Source organism: Pteropus alecto, unplaced genomic scaffold (assembly GCF_000325575.1).
Source record: "Pteropus alecto unplaced genomic scaffold, ASM32557v1 scaffold109, whole genome shotgun sequence".
Classification (NCBI taxonomy): Eukaryota; Metazoa; Chordata; class Mammalia; order Chiroptera; family Pteropodidae; genus Pteropus; species Pteropus alecto.
The window spans coordinates 2382615-2390980 of NW_006494608.1; positions in this window are offsets into that span (position 1 = coordinate 2382615).

An 8366-nucleotide genomic window follows, 5' to 3' on the forward strand; every position below is an offset into this window, starting at 1 on the left:
TCTCTGCTGACCTCTTCTCCTCTTCCAGCCCTCTCCAGCCTATGCCCAACCATGGAGTTATTAGAAACTATGCTTAGCAAATCGGGAGCTACATGGAATTGGATTCTGCCACTGTTGGACACAAATGGTTTTTCTAAAGTGCTACTGATTTTCTTGAAAGTAATATTTGCACATTGTAGGTATTCAGTAGGTTTTTATCAAATCAATATTAGTGGAATAAAATGTTGTAACCAATTTACTAGAAATGAAATGACTATCCAGGTTACTACTTTGGGTTTGAGCACTGTGGTAAATGTTCTTTTCCTTCCCTAAGGTTTGCTTTAAAGCACTGGACTTGGTGAGTGGTTTTAATAAGCTTACCCTGACCTCTTTATAGCCTTAGTTTTATGTCTTTATGCGTGACACTCTGATTGCAGCTTGAGGAAAAGTCTTGGAACATTGTGAGAGAGAATAGTGTAACATACGTTGACCCTTTAACAATATGAGTTTGAACTGCACGAATCCACTTATACATGTGTTTAACATTATTTTAGGTGTCATTGAACCTTTTTTTCAAATATCTTACACAGAAGCCTAACATAATGAGGGAACTGCTTAGATTGAAGCAGAGCAAAGAGTGGAGGGGGCATTGCCCCTTATCGACTGGTTGAAATATTGGCTTTGCCACTTACTACTTATGTGACTTTGGAAATTTAAGTTTTCCAAATGCAGTTTTCTCATCTGCAAGTGCTAAGGTTCTTGTAAGGATTAAATGAGATAATGTGTGTGAAGTGTTTGGCATTTAGAAAGTGTTGGCTATTTCTAAATTTCACTGCTGCTACACCCTGTCCCCACCTCTACTTCTTCTTCCTCCTTATTCCTAAAGCATAGGGGCAAGTTAAATTATTTTCAGGTTTGTGTTAGACTCATTACTTATAGCCTCTTATTCCATAGATATGGGTATACAAATACTTTTGTTTTATCCTTCTTTCTGCCTCTATCTATCATCTATCTACATTTTTTTGTGAACCATATAAGAGTAGGTCACAGACTTGTGATACCCCTTACCCCTAAATTTCTCAATTTGTGTTTCATAAAAACATTAAATTCTGTTATGTAACAAGAATGTAATTACCAAAATCAAGAAATTAACATTGAAATAATACTATTTCATAATTTAAAGACCTTATTGATAATTTATCAGTTGTCCCAATAATGTCCTTTTGGAGCAAAAGAAAACCCCAAATCTGTATTGTATTTGATTGTTATGTCTCTTTAGCTTCCTTTAATCTGGATCTTTCTTTGTAGTTCTTAGGTATTTCTATGTAGTTAGTTCATGGCATTGACGTTTTTGAAGAGTGCTAGTCAATTATTTAGTAGAATCTCTCTCAATTTGGATTTGTCTGATGTTTCCTCATGAATAGATTCAAGTTAAGTACTTTTGATAGTCATGGCACAAAGCTGAATTCTCAGCACTTTATATCAGAAAGGATATACTGTCAGTCCTATTACAAGCAATGTAACTGATCTTTGGTTTAAGGTTGTGTTTGCTAGGTTTCTTCAGTATAAAGTTACTGTTTTACGCTTTATAGTTAAAAGGATATATTATGTGAAGGGATATACTTTGTAACAATGTAAATATTCTGATATTTGTTCAAACTATCGTCCACTATTTTTATCATACATGTGTGATTCTTGCCTGAGTTGTTTATTATTGTGATGTTGTTAAATACTATTTTTATCATACATGTGTGATTCTTGCCTGAGTTGTTTATTATTGTGGTGTTGTTAAATACTGATTTTCTAATTCCTCCATTCTTTCTACATTATTAGTTGCCCTTTTTATTACAAGAGAGAGCTTTCCATTTCCTTTATATATAAAAAATAAAATCAGTGGGAACTCTTGCATTCATATTTTATTCAATCAGTTATAATCCTTTATTACTATTATTTATTTCAGTGCTTAAATTGCCCCAGATTTGGCTGGTGGGAACACCTTCAAAGTGTCCCCTGTATCTTTTCATATGTTTTCATCGTCCTTTGAGCATATTCTTAATTTTTGACACAAGATCTACATTTATCCTGTTTCTACTCTCTCCCTAACAGTCCTAGAATTGACCATTTCTCCAAGGAGCCCTGGTTCCTTGAGGAGGAGAATGGTATTTAAGAACCAAGATCTGAGGACTAAATGTGCTCATAACTGAAAACTTTTTGACCCTCTCATTCATTTATTTTATAAGTGATCATTTTAACCAGTGCCATTACATGTTATACTGTTTCTCCTGATTTCATGTTATTTCTCTGCTTTTGGATTTGGTGTTACTATGTGTTTTTGCTTATTTAGGAAGCATTGCTTACCCAGAAATCTGAACTTTTGGAAAGACTTTTAATTGCTTCCAGCTTTGGGCAGTTCAAATATATTACTGCATTTTTTTTTTTTTGATATCTTTCTTACTTGGGTTAATTTTACTCTTTTGTTTCATTAATCTCTATCAACTGAGTATTTTTCTCTTGACAATGGAACAGGCTAAAGGTGATTCTTGTTAATTTGTTACACAATCTAGTTATTTATTTATCTGGATTTAATTTGAGATAATGTTTAGTCTATGTAAAGAGATCAGTACTGAACATTTTTGTGTTCTTTGCCTAAAATGTGTTTTTAAAGGCTGATGTGGTTCTGCTATTTGGAGTATAGGAATCTAGCTATAGAGAATTGATTTTATGTCAGAGTCATGCTGGATTTTTACTTTCTTTTCTACTGTAACGCAGGAGCTCCAGGCCAGGAACCTGCACCTGGGCCTTAGATATTCCGAAAAAACGACTAGGAGAATCAGCAGAGTGAGACATGCTGTTTATTACTCACAATACAAGGAGGCTTCAGCACTTGGTCGATTGGAGTGGCAGGAAAAGCTTCTGACCCAGAAGAGTAGAGTTTTTTATGCACATAAGCAGAGGGAAGGGTTATTTCATTGGGGGAGCAGCCTCCTTCTCTGACGCATGGGAGCAAGATGTGCTGCTTGGTTACAGGAGCAGATAACGTCCGTGGGAGCAGCAGAAAATGTCCTTGAGAGTAGGCATTACTGAAAGCTCTTTGTGTATTGCCTTCCTTGGCTGCTGGCTGGGCAGCTTTCAGTCTTCTGAGTATGTGGAGGGCTATGTTCTGCGTTAATCCTACATTTACTCATAGAGTGTGTTTTATATTTCTGTCATTTAAAATTTGATTTTGCTGCTGAACATGAAAATATGTAATGATGAGAATTCTCTTTATTCTTTAATGATTTTAAAGGGCATCTCTCAGAATGTGAACTACACTCATCTTGTAGAAAATATTGACTCAGGATATAGGAATAACTGCTGATATAGTTTTTTTTTTTTGGAATAGACTCTATGAACATATATTTGTATTCTTTTTTTTTGATAATCTTTATTTTTCAATTACAGTTGGCATACAATACAATATTATATTAGTTTCAGGTGTACTACATAGTGATTAGATATTTATATAACTTACAAGTGATCACCTCAATAAATCTAGTACCCATCTGACATCATACATAGTTATTACAATATTAGTGATTATATGCCTTATGCTATACTTTACATTCCCATGACCATTTTGTAACCACCCAATTTGTATTTCTCAATCCCTTTCCTCTTTTTACTCCCCTCCCATCTGGCAACTATCAAAATGTTCTCTGTATTTATGAGTTTGTTTCTGTTGTTTGTTTAGTTTGTTCTTTAGAGTCCACATGTAAGTGAAATCATATGGCATTTGTCTTTCTCTGTCTAACTTACTTCATTCAGTACAATATTCTCTACGTCTATCCATTTTATTTCAGATGGCAATATTTCATTTTATTTTGTAGCTGAGTAATATTACATTATATATATGTACCACCTCTTCTTTATCCATTCATCCATTGATGGATATCCAGGTTGCTTCCATATCTTGGCTCTTGTAAATAATGCTGCAACGAACATACGGATTCACATGTCCCTTCAAAGTAGTGTTTTTGGTTTCCTCAGATAAATACCCAGAACTGTGATTACTGGGTGTGTCCCTCTTTGTCTCTTGGTATAGCCTTTATTTTAAAGTCTGTTTTGTCTGGTATAAATGTGACTTGTATTTGTCAAAACTCATCGAATTGGATACTTACGATTTGTGCATTACAGTGGATATAAATTTTACTTAAAAAAAAAAAAAGAATTGTTAGAAAAATTGCATTCTGGATATTAGTTTTGCTTTTCATTGTGATACAGATTATCAATTCTGTCATTGCTTTGTGTGTACTCTAGAATTATGCAAGTGTTACATTAAGAAAATGACTGAAGGTTTTCACTGTAGGAGTAAGAAATTACAAACATAGACAGAAAGTTTTTTAAGCACTCTGTGTATTGCTGCGTACTTATATGCACACACACATGTCTACACTGTCTTTTGAGAGAGCTTATAAGCAATAACCCACCAACATAACTAGTGCCCGCATCTTGGATGTAAATATTATTATTACCTAAAAGGAACTTGTGATCCTCGGAAAAACGTCTGTATTATTCAGGGCTGGGACAAGGAAAATATAAGAGAGCTGAAATTACCTTGTTGCAGGGAAGTTTCAAAAAATGAAGAGTATGTATAAACAAAGTTCACAAGCTAATTAGAAAAGGCTTCAACTCACCATATTTGGATAATTTGTATATTAACATAAATGATATGAATGGATTATAGCTCATTAAATGAAATAAGAATCCATGACAATACTACTTTACAATAGTATTCACAGAACAGAAAAAAAAGATAATCTTTTTGCTGACTAATTAGCATAGAAGTGATGATGAAGTTAATAAATGAACAATGGATGCTAAAACTAGTGGATGAAAGGTTCATGAGGAGCAGGATATTTACAGTCTTAAATATCTAACAAATTACATATTATTACCTAGATAAATACAAAATGTACACAGTTGTCATGCTAGAAAAAGGGCATATGGAGTCTTTGTAATATTGTTGAAAACCTTTTTTTTTGGCTTTTTATTTTATTTTATTTTTTTAACTTATTATTATTATTATTATTTAATTTATATATCTTTTAATTGTGGTGACATTGGTTAACGAAATCTAGTAAGTTTCAGGTGTACAATTCAACAGTAAGGCATATATATAGTATGTTCACTGCCCACAGTTAGATTTCTGTCACCACATATTTGACCTCTTTTACCTCATATACCTCCCCCCTCACCCCTCCTCCCCTCCCCTCTGGTAACCACTAGTCTATTGTCCATGTCCATGATTCTCTGTTTGTTTGTTGCTTTTAGGTTTATACCCTACATATAAGTGATATCATGTGGTTTTCAACTTTTTCTGTCTGGCTTATTTCGCTTAGCATGATTATCTCAAGGTCCATCCATGTTGTCGCAAATGGCAGTATTTCATCTCTTTTTATGGCTGGGGGAAATACCCTTGTATATATGTACCACAGCTTCTTTAGCCAATCATCTATTGTAGGACACTTCGATTGCTTCCATGTCCTGGCCACCATGAATAATGCTGCTATGAACATCGGTGTGCAAATATCTTTTTGGATATGGGTTTTGTTGTAGGCTCCTGCTCTCTCCATTTCCCACCACAGGCGGGCTCCCGTCAGATATAGATTTTCAAGTCTTTGGGGTAAATACCCAGTAGGGAGATTGCTGGATCATATGATAGATCAATTCTTAGTAATTTGAGAAACTTCCATACTGTTTTCCGTAGTGGCTGTACCAATTTGCAGTCCCACCAGCAGTGAATGAGGGTTCTTTTTTCTCCACATCCTCTCCAGTATTTATTACTTGTCCTGTTGATTATAGCTATTCTAACAGGTGTGAGATGGTATCTCATTGTCGCTTTGATTTGCATTTTCCTAATAGCTGGTGAGTTGAGCATCTTTTCATATGTTTGTTGGCCATTTGTATGTCTTCTTGGTAGAAGTGTCTTTTCAGGTCCTCTGCCCATTTTTTAATTGGATTGATTTTTTGTTTGTTTGTTTTTGGTGGTTGTTATCGAGCTCTTCGAGTTCTTTGTATGTTTTGGATATTAGGCCCTTATCGGAGGCATTGCCTGGAAATATACTTTCCCATTCAGATGCCTGTCTCTTTACCTTGTTGATGGTTTCTTTTGCTGAGCAGAAGCTTTTTAGTTTGATGCAGTCCTATTTATTTATTTTAGCTTTTACTTCTCTTGTCTTTGAGGTCAAATTCATAAAATCCTCTTTAAGTCCAAGGTCATGAGTTTAGTTCCTGTGTTTTCTTCTTTGCAATTTATTGTTTCAGGTCTTATATATTCAGGTCCTTAATCCACTTTGAGTTCATTTTGGTGTGTGGTGATAGACAACAGTCTAGTTTCATTCTTTTGCAGGTGGCCTTCCAGTTTTCCCCGCATCATTTATTGAAGAAGCTTTCCTTTTTCCACTATATGTTTTTGGCTTTTTTGTCGAAAATTATTTGCCCATATAAATATAGGTTTACTTCTGGACTATTGATTCTGTTCCACTGGTCCGTGTGTTTGCCAATACCATTCCATTTTGATTATTGTCGCTTTGTAGTATAATTTGAAGTCGGATAGAGTAATGCCTTCAGCCTCGTTCTTTTTCTCAGGATGGCTTTGGCAATTCGGGGTCTTTTGTGCTTCTATACAAATCTGATGATTTTTTGTTCTATTTCTTTTAAAAATGCCGATGGGATTTTGATGGAAATTGCATTAAATCTGTATAATGCTTTAGGTAATATGGTCATTTTAACTATGTTGACTCTTTCAGTCCAAGAACATGGAATATCTTTCCATTTCTTTTTATCTTCTTCAACTTATTTTAATAGGGTCTTATAGTTTTCACTATATAGGTCATTCACATGTTTCCTTAGATTTATTCCTAGGTATTTTATTCTTTTTGTTGTAATCGCAAAAGGAATTATATTTTTCATTTCTTTTTCTGACAATTCATTATTCGAGCATAGGAACGCTATAGATTTTTGCACATTGATTTTGTATCCAGAAACTTAATTGTTTCAATTTCCCTCTGCTGATCAGTCTATTTCGATTTTCCAGTTCTTCTTTATTCAGTCTAGGAAGATTGTATCTTTCTAAGTACTGGTCCATTTCTTCTAGGTTATTAAATTTGGTGTTATATACTTTTTCATAGTATCCTTGTATGATCCTTTGTATTTCTGTGATATCAGTCATAATTTCCCTTCTTTCATCGTTGATTTTGTTTATTTGTGTCCTTACCTTTTTTCTTTAGTGAGTCTAACCAAGGTTTTTTCAATTTTATTAACCTTCTCAAAGAACGAGCTCTTTGTTGCATTTATTTTTTCTATTTTTGTTTGTTTTCAGTTTCATTTATTTCTGCTCTGATTTTGATTGTGTGTTTCCTTCTGTTGACATTAGGCTTTATTTATTCTTTGTTTTCTAGTTTTTTAAGATAAAACATTAGGTTATTTATTTGGGCTCGTTCTTATTTTTGGAGGTAGGCCTGTAATGATATGAACTTTCCTTTTATGAACGCTTTTGCCATGTCCCAAAAGTTTTGATATGTTGTACTATCATTATCATTCATTTCTATGTATCTTTTGATCTCTTTTTTTTTTCTCTCGGACTCAGTTATTCTTCAGTAGCATGTAGTTTAATCTCCATGTATTTGTCCTTCTTCCTGCTTTCTTTTTGTAGTTGATTTCTAGTTTCAAGGCATTATGATCAGAGAATATGGTTGGTATGATTTCAACCCTCTTATATTTGTTGAGGCTATCTCTGTGTCCCAGTATGTGGTCAATCCTTGAGAATGTTCCATGTACACTCAAGAAGAATGTATAAGCAGCTATTTTGGGATGAAAGGCTCTGTATATGTGAATTATGTTCAGTAGAATAAAGTGTCATTTAGGATGTTATTTCCTTATTGATATTCTGTTTGGATAATCTGTCCATATCTGACAATGGGGTATTTAGGTCCCCTACTCTGATAGTGTTTTGGTCTGTTTCTCCCTTTAGTTCTGTTAGTAATTGCTTTACATATTTCGGGGCTCCCTAACTGGGAGCATAGATATTAATAAGTGTTATTTCTTCTTGGTGCTTGATTCCCTTTATCGTTATGAAGTGTCCTTCAGAATCTTTTTTTACCTTTTTTACTTTGAAGTCTATTTCGTCTGATAGTAGTACTGCTACTCTCGCTTTTCTCTGAATGTCATTTGCTTGAAATATCATTTTCTACCCTTTCATTTTGAGTCTATATTTGTCTTTGGAGCTGAGATGTGTCTCCTGGAGGCAGCATATTGTTGGGTTTTGATTTTTGATCCATTCTGCAACTCTGTGCCTTTTTCTTGGTGAGTTCAGTCCATTTACATTCCGGGTGATTATTGAAATATGA